Below are 17,691 nucleotides of genomic sequence, written 5' to 3' on the forward strand. Positions count from 1 at the left end.
AAACATTACATATTTGTTGAAAGGCACAAATAGAGAAATGAAAAAGCTACTCAGAATACTTGTTATAGGAAAAATGGAAACCCCATGGACTATACACAGTCTATGGAATTCTCCAGGCCAGGATACAAGAGTGGGTAGCCGTTCCCTTCTCCAGGGGATCTTCCCAACCCAGGGATCGAAACCAAGTCTCCCATATTGTAGACAGATTCTTCACCAGCTGAGTCACAAGGGAAGCCCAAAATATAAGCATCTCCTTTAAACTTTAGAGGAAAGGACCTGAAAGGTTTTTTATCAACTATAACATGATAAATAAAAATTATATAGTACCCATTCTTACTACTTTAAAATGTGCAAGCTGTCATTGATATTTTTATAATAATATCTTAGTCTAATATTCCAGTTTGTTTTTATGTCTATATAATTTGATATTATCTACAACTCCAAATCTCTGTCCACAATCTCATTTTATTTTCCATTTCAACTATTAATTTAAATCTATAGAGAAAATCTTAAGATTCACAACCATCTTTCAGCATAAAATTCAGCTTCTCCTTATTTTCTCTATGGTTTTTAAATTGTAAACGAAAAGAATCTACAATAAAAATTATAAATGAATCTAGGAAGGCTACATTCAGATTTGATCTTCAATAGGTAGGGATTCTCATATTCTGATCAATAATGCTGCAGTCAACTCTTACATGAGTGGCCCCCGATGACTGAATCATGCCTCTAGACATTCATACCTTTGTGTGGTATCCTACCACATTGAGACTGGATTTGGTCATGTGACTTGCTCTGGGCAGATAGCATGAAGCAAGCAGGGGCTTGTTAAAATACTACAGGCTTGCTTCTTGGATCAAATATTCTTGGAACCTGGAAACCATCATTCTTTGACGTAGCCTGTATGTCCAGCCCACTGGATACTGGACATATGCAGGCTACATGGAGGAGAAACTTGAAAGAGAGTTCACATTCACAGCCAATAACCCACACACATCGTCCCATTCAAGTTATCCGACTATGTGACAACTTCAGTATTCTATGTGATTCCAGCTGAAGACTTTGACTTTTGTAGGACATAATTGTATGCAAATAAAATACCGTTTAAATATCTGAGTTTTAGAATGGTTTATCAGGTAGACATAAAGATGTCTTACAGTGCTTGGTGAGTTTTGAAAGGTAAATGATGATTTCTAAAAAAAAAAAAAATCAGTAATTGTAGAGGCTGAGTATTAATAAAAAACATAAAATGGTCTTTGACTTTTCAACATCACACTCTAAAAACTGCACTTATAATTTTTACCAAAATATAGCTTTGGTTTAGTTTAAAAACAATTTAAAAAGTATCTTAGTTACTTTATTTAGCATAAAATCTATGCATTCCTTTGATCTTTTTAATTTATAGGAAAAATACATTTCAATAATTCTAATGTTGACATGTCTTAATTCTTGTTAAGAACACCCTCTACTCCAAGAAATACAAGAGATTTAAATATGGTAAATTTTAGTGTGAAGAAAAATTGAAAAAATGACCATTTCAAACAATCCTAGTAAAGTTTTAGACATAAAAAATTTATCTTCCACTTGTAAAATACATGTATTTATTCAATTTTATTCACAGTACTGAATTAAGATTTTGGTAGCCTATGTTTTCAAAGATACACTGATAGCAGATATGATTCAAGTGCAAATATTCTCGAATGATTATCAAATAACAGAAACTGTATTTGATCACATTCCCATTACTATATAAATTGTAAAATTAGTGTTAAATTCTTCTACCAGGGAGGAAATTTGATCCTAAATCATTACAATATGGCTAGTAATTTTGACATGCATATAAAGGAAAAAAGACCCAATGATTTTTTTTCACTATCTACATTTGCCATACATTTTCCATAATACAGAGAATAAAAACAGGGTGGGCTACGCTTTACAAAAAAATTTTTTAAGATGGGAAAAGATTAGTGAAGGTCTAAGACTAAATGAAGGCTTCCTGGTGGGTCATTGGTAGAGAATCCACCTGCCAATGCAGGAAACACTGGTTGGATCCCCAGGTCAGGAAAATCCCCTGGAGAAGGAAAGGTCAACCCTCTCCAGTATTTTTGCCTGGAAAATTCCATGGACAGAGGATCCTAGCAGGCTACAATCCATGGGATTGCAGTAGAGTCAGACATGACTTAGTGACTAAACAACAACAAGACTAAAGAAAATTTAAAAGATGTATTTCTGCTTTGTAATTTCCTGAATCTGTAAGAATAACACAGAATTTAACTGTGGATAGAATAAGGAGTGCATTTTCACACACGTCCCCTACCACCTCCCCAAAATACTTGGGAATTTGTCATCCTTATTTCTCATTCGTTTACATTTGTTTTATGTTATTTATAATGCTTTGGGGAAAGCTGTGACTTTTGACAGTTGAAAGTGAACCAAGAAAGAGAGAGAAGAGGCTGCTGAATTTAGAAATATGAATTTAATCCAACATAAACTGAAGTAGCATTCAAATTCATATAATTTCACAGTAAAATTTTGCACATTCGAGGTGCTACCTATCAAAGAGCATCTATATTCATCAGGATGTGTCTCATCACAGGTAAAAGGAGTGCATAGCTAGTAATCTCATCATTTGAAATTAAAATCAATTCATAAATAATGCAGATTATTTTCCTAAGAAGCTAAAGCTGCTACCTTACAGCATAAAAGAGGTTTTAAACAACACTATACAACAGTTAACTTTACTGGGACTAAGAATTCAGTGATTTTATGCATGAATCATTGATATTTTATAGGCATCACATAGATATGAGGGCAATAGAGTAAGTGCCAATATGTAAGTTCCATCACTTCGGATTCCTCCAACATCACTACCTACTATACTGGCAAAATCAATGATGGGTGATCCACAGTCATCATTAAAACTGAAGAACAGATAAGATGACCTCAGCTCAACCAATTTATATAATTTGAACCAGCTTCGATATCTTACACCTAAAAGACTGTTCCTACTTCATTTGCTTCAATTATTTTTGTGTGATGATATAGTACATATAAATACTTATCTGCCAAATTAATGTTCACTGTATATTTAAGTCCTTAACTGTCAAATAAATATGTTCAACAGAATATAATTTTTCCATTTTTTGCTGTTACTTGACTCTGATATTTTTCAAGAATATTTGCAGCACATAGCCTCTAAGAATTAAAACTAATCGAAAATGTCTGACATTTTTCTTGCTCATCAGATTTGAGAAAGTAAATTAGTGACATATAAGCCTGTCATAGAAAGAATTATGTATCCTTAAAGTTTTATTATGAATCAGCACTCATTCAAATATAAAGGTGCATTTTGTTAGCTTTTTCTTACACGACCCTGTGCAAGATTTAATGCATCTATAAATATGAACATATATACAAATGTACAGAGCAACCTGGACTTGTTGGTTTTAGGCTAATCTGTGGGACTACTAAGGATATCTTATGGTTATACACTAGAGGCAGTGATAGAGTGTCAAAAAAAAGAAGGAAGAATAAAAGAAAGAGGAGGGGCTGGAAAGACATAGTCCAGGGGGAACCAGCAGGGTCTAGAAGCTATGTGTTAATTCAACATTGGAGGAGGTGGGGGTCAAGTAAGTAAGGGTGAGGAGATATTGTGAAAGTAGTGAAACACTGCCTCTGGGGTAAGAGAGGAGGAGAAACAGCCATAAAAATTTAAAGGGCACTAGAAATTTACTCAGATGCCAAAGGGAATCTGTGGAAGAATTTATTGGATTCTCTGCATGAGAAATTTAAAGTTCAAATACAGCATCTCTGGGCTTATTGACTGGTGTGCCAAAGAAATAGAATTTTTTTGTGTTTTCTCTATAGACAAACAGATGTATCACATATTCAAGAACAAACACAAACCCACATACTCTCATATACAACAAAATGATATATTTATGATAAAACAGATACAGAATTCTTATAATTTGAACTTGCTACATTAAATATAATTTCTACAGAAGTATTTATAGTAAATGACTCATTAAAGCTACTTAAGAAACAAAATAGTTTATGTAGTAGAATATTCTATGTATCTATGAACCACTTAGTTCATTTGTAGTATTAACTACCATGTAATGGAAACTTATCAAGGCAAACATTGCACAAAATTAAACAGGGGAGGAAGACTTTATTCAAGACTACTGAAATAAGGGGAAAAGGCCAGAGCTCAGTCTGAGCTTGATTCCACTGAAAACAAAGAGAAGAGTTTTTGAGTAATGGGGCTTACTCAAGGCTATGGTTTTTCTAGTAGTTATGTATAGATGGGAGAGTTGGGCCATAAAGAAAGCCTGTCTCATTCAATTCAACAAGTATTTCTGAACACCTACCAAGATCCAGTCATTCATGTACAAGATAAAAAAAATTTTCAACTTATCTAAACTTTTAACTGGCAGAGACTAAGTTAGCCTTCTGACTCTTCTGTAAGAAAGCTAGCATATCCCAAACCCACTGCCCAAAATGAGATGAATTGAAAGCCACTCATTTTTCTCAGGAGATAAAGGTCGAGTCAGATCCTATTTGAAGCTGCCAGTGCCACCTATGCTGGATGGCTCAAAGTTCTTCTTTGCTTATATGGTGGCCTATTTTTATAAACTGGTTTAGAAATTTAGTAAAATACCCCATAGCGAAATGAGGCGGAGTTGTTATTTTCAGGGAATAGGATCAAAGTCACACTAACGGAAGAGATGTGCCTTTTTTATGAGAGCAGACTATATAGACTACTGTTGTTACTTTTAAGTAATTCTTGAAGAAATTAACCAGGGTTGTTGCTAGGTTGTTCAGTCTGTATCTTACTCTTGACAGAATAAGAGTTAATTTTAAAAAAAAGAGAGAGAGAGGAGAAAGTCTGTGATAGAAGTCTATGACAATGGAGATCACAAGTTGCACAGGCATATTTTTGATGCAAGGAGGTCCTGGCAAAACCAAAAATCAGAGGTTAGAGAGAGTCTGAGAGGAGACATGCATGCGTGTGTGTGTGTGTGTGTCTCGAGGTAGAGTACAGGGTGTGGAGATTTGGGAAGCACTGATGAGGATCTGGAAGGGAGCCACTGGGTGTGGAGGGCCTAACTCTAAGACCCCCACACCCCTGTTTTGACACAAGAGAATGAATTAGGTGATGAGACAAATCTTGACCTCCTATTTTTGACACTCTGCCACATATGCCTGTCAGGGTCAATCTGAGTTTGGTTTGAAGAAAAAGATAGTTGGGAAACATGGTATCCACTTCTGACCACTTTGAGTAACACTCTTTTCCAACAGGCACCCAGTAAAAAGGCTGATGTAAAATAAATAAAGACCCTGATGCTGAGAAAGATTTGGGGCAGGAGGAGAAGGGGGCGACAGAGGATGAGATGGTTGGATGGCATCATTGACTCAATAGACATGAGTTTGAGCAAACTCTGGAAGATGGTGAAGGATAGGGAAGCCTGGCGTGCTGCAGTCCATGGGGTTGCAAAGAGTTTGACACGACTTTGTTTGAACAATAACAAAATAAATAAAGGAGAATCTGCATATTTACTGGAGGTGTCTTCTAGAAAGCCCAATAATACAGGATACCCTGTACTACCAACAGTTAATGAAAGATGAGGAAGGAAGACTTAGCGAGGAATCCATAAGGGAATGATGCCTAAGCTGCCCTGGCAACTTTTCAGCCTTTCCTTTTCCTCCTTTACCCCATTGATCCTACATTCCAGATTTTTTCGCCTTCCTCTCAAAATTCCTGCTAGCTGTCGATATGATTTAGACAAAGGGTACAAAAACAAATGATCTGTAGTTGTGGCCTTCTTGATTTATATTCCCAGAAGAGCTTGTTAACACAAAAGGACTGAGTTGCCAATGGAGGAAAAAGTGAGCAAGAAATGTGGCTCTTCTTTGCCCTGTCCCTTTTCCCTGTCCCACCTCCCCACCTCTTAATTCACCCAACAGACCCAGCAGGGGATTAAGATGCTTCTCAGAAACTCCTAGCTAAAGACCATGCACCAACACTTCCTCATGAGCCCAAGAGGCTCAGCACAAGAAATATGGAATTTCTGCATGGAAATTATACAGATGAAAAACATTTCTGGCTGAGTTATTCAGAACTGTGTAATATAAAATAAAATACAAAATTATTATTAAATGGATACATAAAATGCATTTGGAATAAAAAGTAAGTAAAAATAAAATCGGGGCTTCCCTGGTGGCTCAGTGGTTAAGAATCTGCCTGCAATGCAGGAAACACCAGTTTTATACCTGGGTAGGGAAGATCCTCTGGGGAAGGAAATGGCAAGCCACTCCAGTATTCTTGCCTGGGAAATCCCAAAGACAGAGAGCTTGTAAGGCTACAGTCTCTGGGGAAGCAAAGAGTTGGACATGACTTACCAACTAAAAACAAAAAATAAAAAAATCAGAAAATAAATAAATACATTCTTTCAGTAGTTCAAAAGGGTACAAACCCAGGTTGGAACTGAGTGATTAGGAAATGCTTTCCTGTAACATATTGACAGTAATAGTGTAAATGAAGCACTACAGAATCTATAAAACAGTATTGCTATCATTGTCTTATATTTTCATCTCACAAATGCTAGTGTTAGTCTTTATTTTCACTTTGATCTCATGACCATCTCTTTTTTGCTCACCTATTTTTCCATATCAACTCCTCTTAGTTATTCCAGCCTAATCTGGTGGAAACCTTAAGTAACCTTTAAGAAGAAACTGCACTGTTGAATCAATCATGAAATCAAATATCTTGTTAAGAAAATTGGCAAAATTAGATTTATTCCATCTTATAGCAATCACTATACATTGTTTATGTTTGTCTAGAATTCAAGTTGCTACATTATCATGAAAGTCATTAAAGCTTTAAAAGTAAAAAGATAAGAGCATTTTTACTATTGATTTCACTTTTTATAACTCAAAAGGAACTCATCTTTAAGGATTTTGGAAATATATTGAGCAATACAAAACTGGAAGCACTTTATTCAAAAATGTCTTAAGAAACTGCATAGATTTCATATATGGCAAACATGTATAAAGAAGTAATTGTAGATGTATTAGAATACAGCACAGCATATCAGAGCACAGATAGTTCTGAAATAGTCATGCACAAACTTCTTCAGACATTGCCTGTTAAGAATGTCCTTTTATAAACTGAATACGCAGCAGCCACTATAATATAAGTAACATATAAACTCACTAAGTGTTTACAATGTCGCTTGAACTTTGTGCTACGTGTACTCAGGTGCTCAGTCGTGTCTGACTCTTTAGCAACCCCATGGACTGTAGCCCAACAGGCTCCTCTGTCCATGGAATTTTCCAGGCAAGAATATTGGCTGCTGCTGCTGCTAAGTCGCTTCAGTCATGTCCGACTCTGAGTGACCCCGTAGACGGCAGCCCACCAGGCTCCTCTGCCCCGGGATTCTCCAGGCAAGAATACGGGAGTGGGTTGCCACTTCCTTCTCCAATGCATGCATGCATGCTAAGCCGCTTCAGTCGTGTCCGGCTCTATGCGACCCTATGGACAGCAGCCCTCCAGGCTCCTCTGTCCACAGGATTCTCCAGGCAAGAATACCGGAGGGGTTGCCATTTCTTCCTCCAGTTGATCTTCCAGACCCAGGAAGAACCCACGTCTACTGTGTCTCCTGCATTGGCAGGTGGATTCTTTACCACTGAGCTACCTGGGAAGCCCCCCTTGAACATTACATATATTAAATAGTTTAATCCTTACAACCATCCTAAATGGTTGATATTACTTTCCCCCTCATTTTACACATAAGGAAACAGGGGTCTTGAGGGATTAATTTTGATTTCCCAAATTCCCACAGTCAGCAAGTGGAGAAGCAAGGTTTCTAATCTAGTCAGTGGCTCCAGAGTTTATGCTCTTAAGAACAATAATATTATGCCTCTCAAATCTCCTAGATAATAGACTGTACAGTACAAGTGCCTACATATGGGGAAAAGGTAAGAGACTTTGCTAGATAATATAATATAGGGGATAGTAGCAGAGTAATGGAAACAAAAACATTAAATAAAGTGGAATCCAAATGATAAATAGATTAGATATATTAATAGATATTTCTTAGACAATGTTTTTTATTTGATCCAAAGGATAATTCAAAAGGGTCTGATGTAGTCAAGGTTGTATGTTTTGCAAAACTCAAGCTAACATACATAGGACTATTTTGAAAGACATTATAAAAGTCTACCTGACTTTCATTCATTTCTGGTCCATGGAATCTAAGTCCACAATAGGAGTGGAGTTAGATCATCTATAAGATCTTTTTCAAATCTAATATTCTATGTTTTCATAATAAAGGAAAATAAAAAACTACAATAAAGCCATTTAAATAAATTTCTGCTCTTATAATTGTATTGCTTGATAATTTTGTTTCTAAGAAATGTTTTAATTATAATAGAAATATACAAAATACTTGACATTTAAATTTAAAGGCAAAGATGAATATTTTAGGGAGAATATAATAAACAAGTAGATATTTATGTGAAACACTATATATGATGTTGGAAATATATGTAAAATATTTATAAATTATGGTCTTTATGTTTTCAGGATTTTACAGTTGGAATGGGATTATTAAACCAACCAGCATGAAATAATAGCAAACAACTACTTTAGTATCACTTAACAATTAGGCTGCTTTTACTTTTAAGTAACAGAAAAGGCAATTCAAAGCAGCTTAAACAATGTTGAAACGTATTATGAACATTAGAAAAAGTCATGAGTCAAGGCAGCTCCAGGGTGGGTTTATGCAGCTGCTCAGTGATGTTAATAGAGGTGTGTGTTCCTTCTGTCTGTCAAATCTACCACTTCCATACATGGATCAGTACATGTTGGAACATTTAGAAAAAATTGAAAGTAGTCTAAAAGTTAGATAGCAGTGACGTATTCATGTTTACTTCCTGACTGTGATGGTTGCATTATGCTTATGTAGGAGACTGTCCTTATTTTTACAAATTAGGGGTTGTTATTAGGGGTTAGGAGGCATCAACTTGGCAAGTTAGTCTCAATAGTTTAGGAATAAATTTTCTTTGTACACTTCTCGAAACTTTTCTGTAAATTTGAAGTTATTTCAAAATATGAAAATATTGAATACAAAAATATGAACAGAAGCTTAAGTTTCTCAATACAGGAATAATATTATGTAATGCTTAGAACTATGTACTTGTTACATTCATTTACCTAATGTTAATTGAATATCTAACAGCTATAAGCACTATGCCCAGAACTGAATACACAAATGTAAAATGGAGAGATAGAGTTCTTGCCCTCAGAGAACTTAGAGTCTAGTGGACTACTGTTAAGGAAACAGGAAATCACAATATCCTCATGAGATGAAGCAAAGGCAGGTTGCTATGACAGCACAGAGGTAGGACCCCAGATGGCTTTCTTTAAGGTAGCTATTCCACAAGAATTGATATCTAAGCTAAAATCTAATGTCTGAGTAAGAGGTTACCCATTGAGGTATCTAGGAGTCAGTTCAGTCAGTCAATTCAGTCACTCAGTGGTGTCCGACTCTTTGCAACCCCATGGACTGCAGCACGCCTGTCCATCACCAACTCCTGGAGTTTACTCAAACCCATGTCCATTGAGTCAGTGATGCCATCCAACCATCTCATCCTCTGCTGTCCCCTTCTCCTCCTGCCTTCAATCTTGCCCAGCATCAGGGTCTTTTCCAATGAGTCAGTTCCTTGTATCAGGTGGCCAAAGTATTGGAGCTTCAGCTTCAACATCAGTCCTTCCAGTGAAAATTCAGGACTGATCTCCTTTAGGATGGACTGGATGGCTCTCCATGCAGTCCAAGGGATCTCAAGAGTCTTCTCCAACACCACAGTTCAAAAGCATCAATTCTTTGATGCTCAGCTTTCTTCACAGTCCAACTCTCACATCCATACATGACTACTGGAAAAACCATAGCTTTGACTAGATGGACCTTTGTTGGCAAAGTGATGTCTCTGCTTTTTAATATGCTATCTAGGAGTGGGTGTGCATAAGTGGTCTATATGGAGATAAGAGTCTGCTAATGTGTGGAAATACAAGATAAGGCAATGTGTGGCTAACAAACACATGAAAAGATGCTCAACATCACTCATCATCAGAGAAATGCAAATCAAAATCACAGTGAGATACCATTACATTCCAGTCAGGATGGCTGCTATCCAAAAGTCTACAAGCAATAAATGCTGGAGAGGGTGTGGAGAAAAGGGAACCCTCTTACACTGTTGGTGGGAATGCAAACTAGTCCAGCCGCTATGGAGAACAGTGTGGAGATTTCTTAAAAAACTGGAAATAGAACTGCCATATGACCCAGCAATCCCACTCCTGGGCATACACACCGAGGAAACCAGATCTGAAAGAGACACGTGCACCCCAATGTTCATTGCAGCACTGTTTATAATAGCCAGGACATGGAAGCAACCTAGATGCCCATCAGCAGATGAATGGATAAGGAAGCTGTGGTACATATACACCATGGACTATTACTCAGCCGTTAAAAAGAATTCATTTGAATCAGCCCTAATGAGATGGATGAAACTGGACCCATTATACAGAGTGAAGTAAGCCAGAAATATAAAGACCATTACAGCATACTAACACATATATATGGAATTTAGAAAGATGGTAATGATAACCCTATATGCAAAACAGAAAAAGAGACACAGATGTACAGAACAGACTTTTGGACTCTGTGGGAGAAGGCGATGGTGGGATGTTTTGAGAGAACAGCATCGAAACATGTATATTATCTATGGTGAAACAGATCACCATCCCAGGTTGGATGCATGAGGCAAGTGTTCGGGCCTGGTGCACTGGGAAGACTCAGAGAGATCGGGTAGAGAGGGAGGTAGGAGGGGGGATCAGGATGGGGAATACATGTAAATCCATGGGTGATTCATGTCAATATATGACAAAAACCACTACAATATTGTAAAGTATTTAGCCTCCAACTAATAAAAATAAATGAAAATAAAAAAAAAGATAAGGCAATGTGTTTGACAAAGAGAAATGTTGGATCACCGCGTTTATAGACATTAATTTCCCTCACACTTAATAAATCTCTGTGGAAATTATTCTCCTCTAATATATTACTAAGTAAATAATATAATCTTTCACCATTGGTGCCATTCTCATCAGAGCCCAGATTGTGGTTGGATCAATAAGAAAAATCCAGACAATACAGTGTCTTATAAGCCATGTTAAAGATAAGGACTAAATCCTGAGCTAAAGAATCACTTACAGTTTTTAAGTAGAGAAATAATTACCCACTTTGGTTAAATCATGAAAGTAAAGTGAAGTGAAAGTCGCTCAGTTGTGTCAGACTCTTTGTGACCCCATGGACTATATAGTCCCTGGAATTCCCCAGGCCAGAATATGGGATTGGGTAGCCTTTTCCTTCTCCAGGGAATCTTCCCCACCCAGGAATCAAACCCAGGTCTCCCGCATTGCAGGTGGATTCTCTACCAGCTGAGCCATAAGGGAATGCCTAAATCACAAGAAATGCTGTAGTAATCTAAGCAAGAGATGATGATAGTCTAGTCTCAGGAACAAAAGAATAATGTATGGATTCAAGAAATACTTAGGACTTTAGAAAAAGCCAGAACTAATGGATGAGAGAAGTGACATTTTCAGGTTTGAGCAATCTACTCTTTGTGACTGGAAGCTTCACTAAGATTGTCATCACAGAAGGAAAACATGTTTGTGTGTGAGAGATGATGAACTGCACGCTGGATAGGGTGAATTTGTCCTGTCTATGGGACATCCAAGAAGTGATACCCAAGAAGTCATACATTGGGAACTGGAATGCCAAAGCATGAGCTAGATTAAATAAAGAGTGTTGGAAGTTTGGGGCATATATAGGACCCATCTGTATTGAGTGTAGACAGTGGGAGAAGAAAATTTGCTTGATTAAGTGAGCAAAATTGGGCAAGTTTATAGAAGGCTTTGAATTGTTTAGTTTGTACATAACTTGATGAGCAGCCATGGCAGAGGTGGGATGCATGAGAGAGGAGAGAGAAACCCAGGAAGTTGGGACACAGGTTAGGAAACTGTCCAGTAACTGCGAACAATGACTTTGGCCTGCCAACTCAAAAAATGGGGGTATAACAGGGACTCAGCGTGATCCACAATCCAAGCCACCTTTCAGAACTTCATGAGCTGGAGCGAACATGTGGGTGTCGTGAGCGGAACCCCTTATAAGGCTAGGGTTATTGCCACCAGGTGTGAACATCCCAGGGTGAACCATAAACAGTTATGTTATTTTATTTACCACGGGAGCTGGTGAGAGATTTTAATTATATGTTTCAAACCAGGGGCTTCACGACAATGCTGATGTGTTTTACAATTACATAAACTGAATATCAGAAGAGCCTTAAATCTATTTATTGATTATCCCATGTGTTTACAGTAGAAGCACAGACTATTCAGAGGCAAAACCATCAGGTCGTGGTTGTTTTGGACTTGGGAGGAGGGACAACATCTATAGTTTCGTGTGTCTGCCTCACGGGCTACCAAAGGATGTGTGGTTCTAGAGACAGGCCTTTTGAGAAGGCTTCTGATGTTTAGAGAAAGCTGGAAACAAATGGACTCTGTTTCTTTATTTTCAGAGGATGTCTCTTTTCTAATAAAGGATTTCTTTGTAAGAAGAAATTTTAGGCAGAAATCAGAAAGTTTTTTACCTTGCCTGTGCCAATGTTGATCTATGTGCAACCTTACAGAAGTCACTTTTGACTCTAAAATTCAGCATTTCCATTTTTAAAGTAGGAAGAATACTTTGTACCTCTCAGACACTGTGTAAGGTTCCATAAAATATTCAGAATACTGTACAAACACAGAAAGATGAGCTACATATAAATTATCTTAAATAAGCTTTTCCTCTTTTACCAAAATCTACATTTCCTTATGTACTTAATTTTAAATTAAGCATGGCTTCTACAAATTTAAAGGCCATGTTTAATATTTCCTTCACAAAAAATATTGGAAGAAATGCAAAACCATCCCTCAGATTCTGTATTCGGTTTGGAAGCACATTCTACAAAAGAAAATATATTCTACACTCCCAAAGAGAATGCCAAAAGAACGAGTAAGGCAGTCATGCTGATCCTACCTTTTATATCAACAACAAGAGGAATAAACATTCACACTTTCAACCAGTTTTGAATACAGGAAAGCAGCTGGGACCTCCACTGTTCTTTCATCACCTCAGGGTGTGACCTGATTATTCAGGAAAAAATCAAATTGACTCTATACCTTCGGAAAGATACATCTACAAAGGAAAGAAATGAAATGAAAAACTGTAAATTATAGTTTCTCTACTTGAGCAGGCCAAATGATCCATCCTGATCTCAGGGAAATCTCCTATGCTCCAGGGGCGGAGCACAGTTTCTATGTGAAAACGGATGAAGTTAAGTGAGAGCAGCTGGTAAGGGTTTCATTCTCTCTGATACTTCTTTTTCATTCATAGACATACTAAGAGATAAGTTGAAGTATTATAAATGTCTACATCTAGAACTCTAACTCTCTATACATGTAATATACACTATTTGTTATATATACATATACACACACACATGCACATGCCATGGGAGATACCTAGATATAAATACCTATCAATAGATAGATAGATAGAGAGAGAGAAAGAATCCTCGGAGGTTAAAAATTATACTTGTACTGATACAATTTTTAAAAGAGTATTAAATATCCATAAATTTAAATCCTTTTTCCCCTTCAATCCATAATTTAAAATCACATATGTGAAAATAAAGTGATCAGACCATAACTGTTGGTTCTTTCTGTGGCTTGCCTGGAAAGTATGCCTATAGGAAAACAAATGTCCTTATCTTCACTTTCTAAGCTTCACATAATTCGAGTGTGCCAATAACACCCCATAGATCCTAAGAAGAGAAAGGAAACTCTTTTCTGGAGAGGAAATAAGAGCTGTTTAAAAAGTCCCTCCGTACAACACTTGTTGATTCAAGTGTGAGGGCCTGGATTTCACAGCTGTTTGCATCCATGAATAATATTACATGAAGAATACCACCTTCTCCCATTCGCACTGTCCCCTCTTCAAATGTTGAGTGACTTGCCTGAGAAAATTCTAAGGTATAGTCTCAAATAATTTAATACTGCCCTCTAGAGGCATTATAATAGCATTAAATTTGATCCTTCTGGTGTGGTTTTATTAAATTTTATTTCTCTAAATTTAAAAGCACAACTTTAAAAAAAAACCAGGAAAGATTAATAATTAACATAAAGATTCCCTAAACATTATATCCATTTCAAATCCCATTTATCAAATTATGTTTAAAAAATTCAGTAAAACTCAGTAAATGAATATGGCCTCAAATAATGTTATAAAATATGCAAACCCACTGGCCATGTGGCAATGTGTAACTTGTGATCTCCTAGGTACTATGGTTTTTGTTGTGAAATCTTGAAGCACTTGGAGAGGAGCGGCAAATATAAACATACCTTAAGTGAAATCAGGATATTTAGAAAATAAGAAATATTCCTTTTCCTCTAAAAAAAAAAAAAAAAAAAAAGTTAAAGCAGCAATCCAAGAGCATTCTCTTCAAGATCTGACAGACAGTTTGTTTAAAATATGAGTCTGCAACAAAGAAGGTCAAAGGCTTTTAGGGGTAGATAAACAAATTAAACAAAGTAAATTTGGATTTACTATAACAACAGTTATGAAATGTATTCAAAGCTAAGAGAATATTCAGGTAATGGGATTTCAGTGAGGAAAAAGATCAGATAGCATGAACTTTAGATACTACTGAGAGGAAAGTGAAAAAAATTTGAAAACTAAGAAATTTTGAAGAGCTTTACCATAAAACATCTGTGATTTGAGAACTAAAGACTAGGCACAGGAATCTTATTTTAAATGGGAAGTTTCCTGTTTTCTGCACAGGTCTGAAAGAAGAAATTTTACATTACAACTTTTGTGCTAGGAAACGGTGTGCAAAGCCTGCTGTCTTTACTGTTGGCACAGAGAAAGCTCTTTGGAAAGAAAATGCAGTCTGTTTCCACCGTAAGGATGGTTTTCTGAAGTGTTTATACTGAAAGTGTTGGTTGTTATCAATATAAAGTAATAAATTACAAATCTACCGCATTATATAGCAATTTTAAAGGAGATAAATTGTTGTTGAAAAAAAAAATCACTTCAAAATTATCTGTAAAATAAATTACTTCCACTCATTTTTCCATCCTGTTGTTTGCCATCAGTGATCACTCCCATAACATAGAAGCCCTTCATTTTGTTTATCGAGAAATGTCATGCACAGATTGAAGTATAATTACAAAAGCAAATATTCAGAGCTTAATTTTGTCAAAGTTAAGCCACTTGTGCTAAATACAGGTATATGTTGAGGAAAGTTTACATTTGAAAATATCTTTTTAATCATATGGTCCCACTCTAGCAAAATCTATATAACTTATCATTTAAATTACATTCACACATACATGGGCTTCTCTTGTGACTTGGCTGGTAAAGAATCCGCTTGCAACGCGAGAGAGCTGGGTTCGAATCCTGGGTTGGGAAGATCCCCTGGAGAAGGAAAAGGCTACCCACTCCAATATTCTGGCCTGGAGAATTCCCTGGACCGTCTAGTCCATGGGGTTGCAAAGAGTCGGACATGACCGAGCAACTTTCACATTCACACATACATGCACACTTGATTTAAATGACTTTCAGAAAGGAAAAAAATAGCTTCGTACTTAAAAGGACTAAATTATTAGACTGAATATGTGGCAACTTTGGAAAAATAGATTTGCAAGAAGATAAATTTTAGATTTTGGCTAAAATATTTAGTTTTATAGGAAAACACCCAGGTAATACAAATAACAGTTTTAAAAGTTTAAAGGAAAATGCCCAGGTAATACAAATAACAGTTTTAAAAGTTTAAAGGAAAATGCCCAGGTAATACAAATAACAGTTTTAAAAGTTTAAAATTTGGGACTTCCCTGGTGGCTCAGTGGTAAAGTATCTGCCGGCCAATGCAGGGGACATGGGTTCTATCCCTGGTCCGGGAAGATCCCACATGCCTCTGAACAACCAAGTCCGTGAACCACAACTATTGAGCTCTAGCACCAGGGAGCAGCAAATACTGAGGCCCGTACCTAGAGCCTGTGCTCCGCAACAGGAGAAGCCGCCACAGTGAGAAGCCCACACATCGCGACTTGAGAGTAGCCCCTACGCACCACAACACAGCAATGAAGACCACCCTCAGCCAAAACTAAGTAAATAAATAAGCAAAAGCTTAAAATTCAGGCATTCATGTTTTCCCTCTCTCCTTTCTGGATTGCCTTAAGTAACCACTCAATCAATATGGAAAGGTCTAATGAAGTTTCAATAAATATAACATTAAAATTACTTAGGGAGGTTAGACTTAAACATACCCATATTATTTACTTAGTAAAGCAAAATAACAAAGTCATAAATAAAAGCAACATGAGTGGCAAAGGATCAAAACATTTTTAATTATATTTAAGTAGGTCAATATTAAGATGTAGGCTAATAACTTTTTAAAAAATGGAAAACATTTATTTTCTAGAAGTATAGTGAAATGATGCATACAACCACTGAGAGATTATAATGACAAAATGAACCGGGATTGGTGGACAGTGTTAATAATGTTGTCTACTCAAACAACTCTGAGGGTGCCTGACACCAAGGAGACAGTGGGAAAATGCAGATCAGAAGATCTGTGTGTTCATCCTGCATATATCCCAAAGGTTTCTTGAAGGGATAGTGAATAACATACTTCCATCAAGATATTCTATGCTCTTCCAAAATTATTCTTTAAACAATAAGACTTATGAGGTGAAACTGCCTAACGCAATCATTTTATGTGAACGAGACAATAAATTTTACCAGCCAGTCACGATAAAAATCATTTATTTGAAAATCAAAATTTATTTCCACTTCTGGAAACAAAAGACAATAAAGACAACAAGATTATCAAGAACTGTTTGGAGGGTAGGTAAGAGTTGTTGCTGTGTGTCCCTGAAATGCTCATTGATACAGCTATTTTTAAAAATGTGATGACATTTCAAATTAGATAGTATTATAAGTAAGCATAAAAATAAGTCGCTAGTTTTTTAAGGAATCTCCACACTGTTTTCCATAGTGGCTGTACTAGTTTGCATTCCCACCAACAGTGTAAGAGGGTTCCCTTTTCTCCACACCCTCTCCAGCATTTATTGCTTGTAGTCTTTTGGATAGCAGCCATCCTGACTGGCGTGTAATGGTACCTCATTGTGGTTTTGATTTGCATTTCTCTAATAATGAGTGATGTTGAGCACCTTTTCATGTGTTTGTTAGCCATCTGTATGTCTTCTTTGGAGAAATGTCTGTTTAGTTCTTTGGCCCATTTTTTGATTGGGTCATTTATTTTTCTGGAATTGAGCTTCAGGAGTTGCTTGTATATTTTTGAGATTAATCCTTTGTCTGTTTCTTCATTTGCTATTATTTTCTCCCAATCTGACGGCTGTCTTTTCACCTTACTTATAGTTTCCTTTGTAGTGCAAAAGCTTTTAAGTTTCATTAGATCCCATTTGTTTAGTTTTGCTTTTATTTCCAATATTCTGGGAGGTGGGTCATAGAGGATCTTGCTGTGATTTATGTCGGAGAGTGTTTTGCCTATGTTCTCCTCTAG

The sequence above is a fragment of the Cervus canadensis genome, chromosome 4 (assembly GCF_019320065.1).
Source record: "Cervus canadensis isolate Bull #8, Minnesota chromosome 4, ASM1932006v1, whole genome shotgun sequence".
Lineage (NCBI taxonomy): Eukaryota > Metazoa > Chordata > Mammalia > Artiodactyla > Cervidae > Cervus > Cervus canadensis.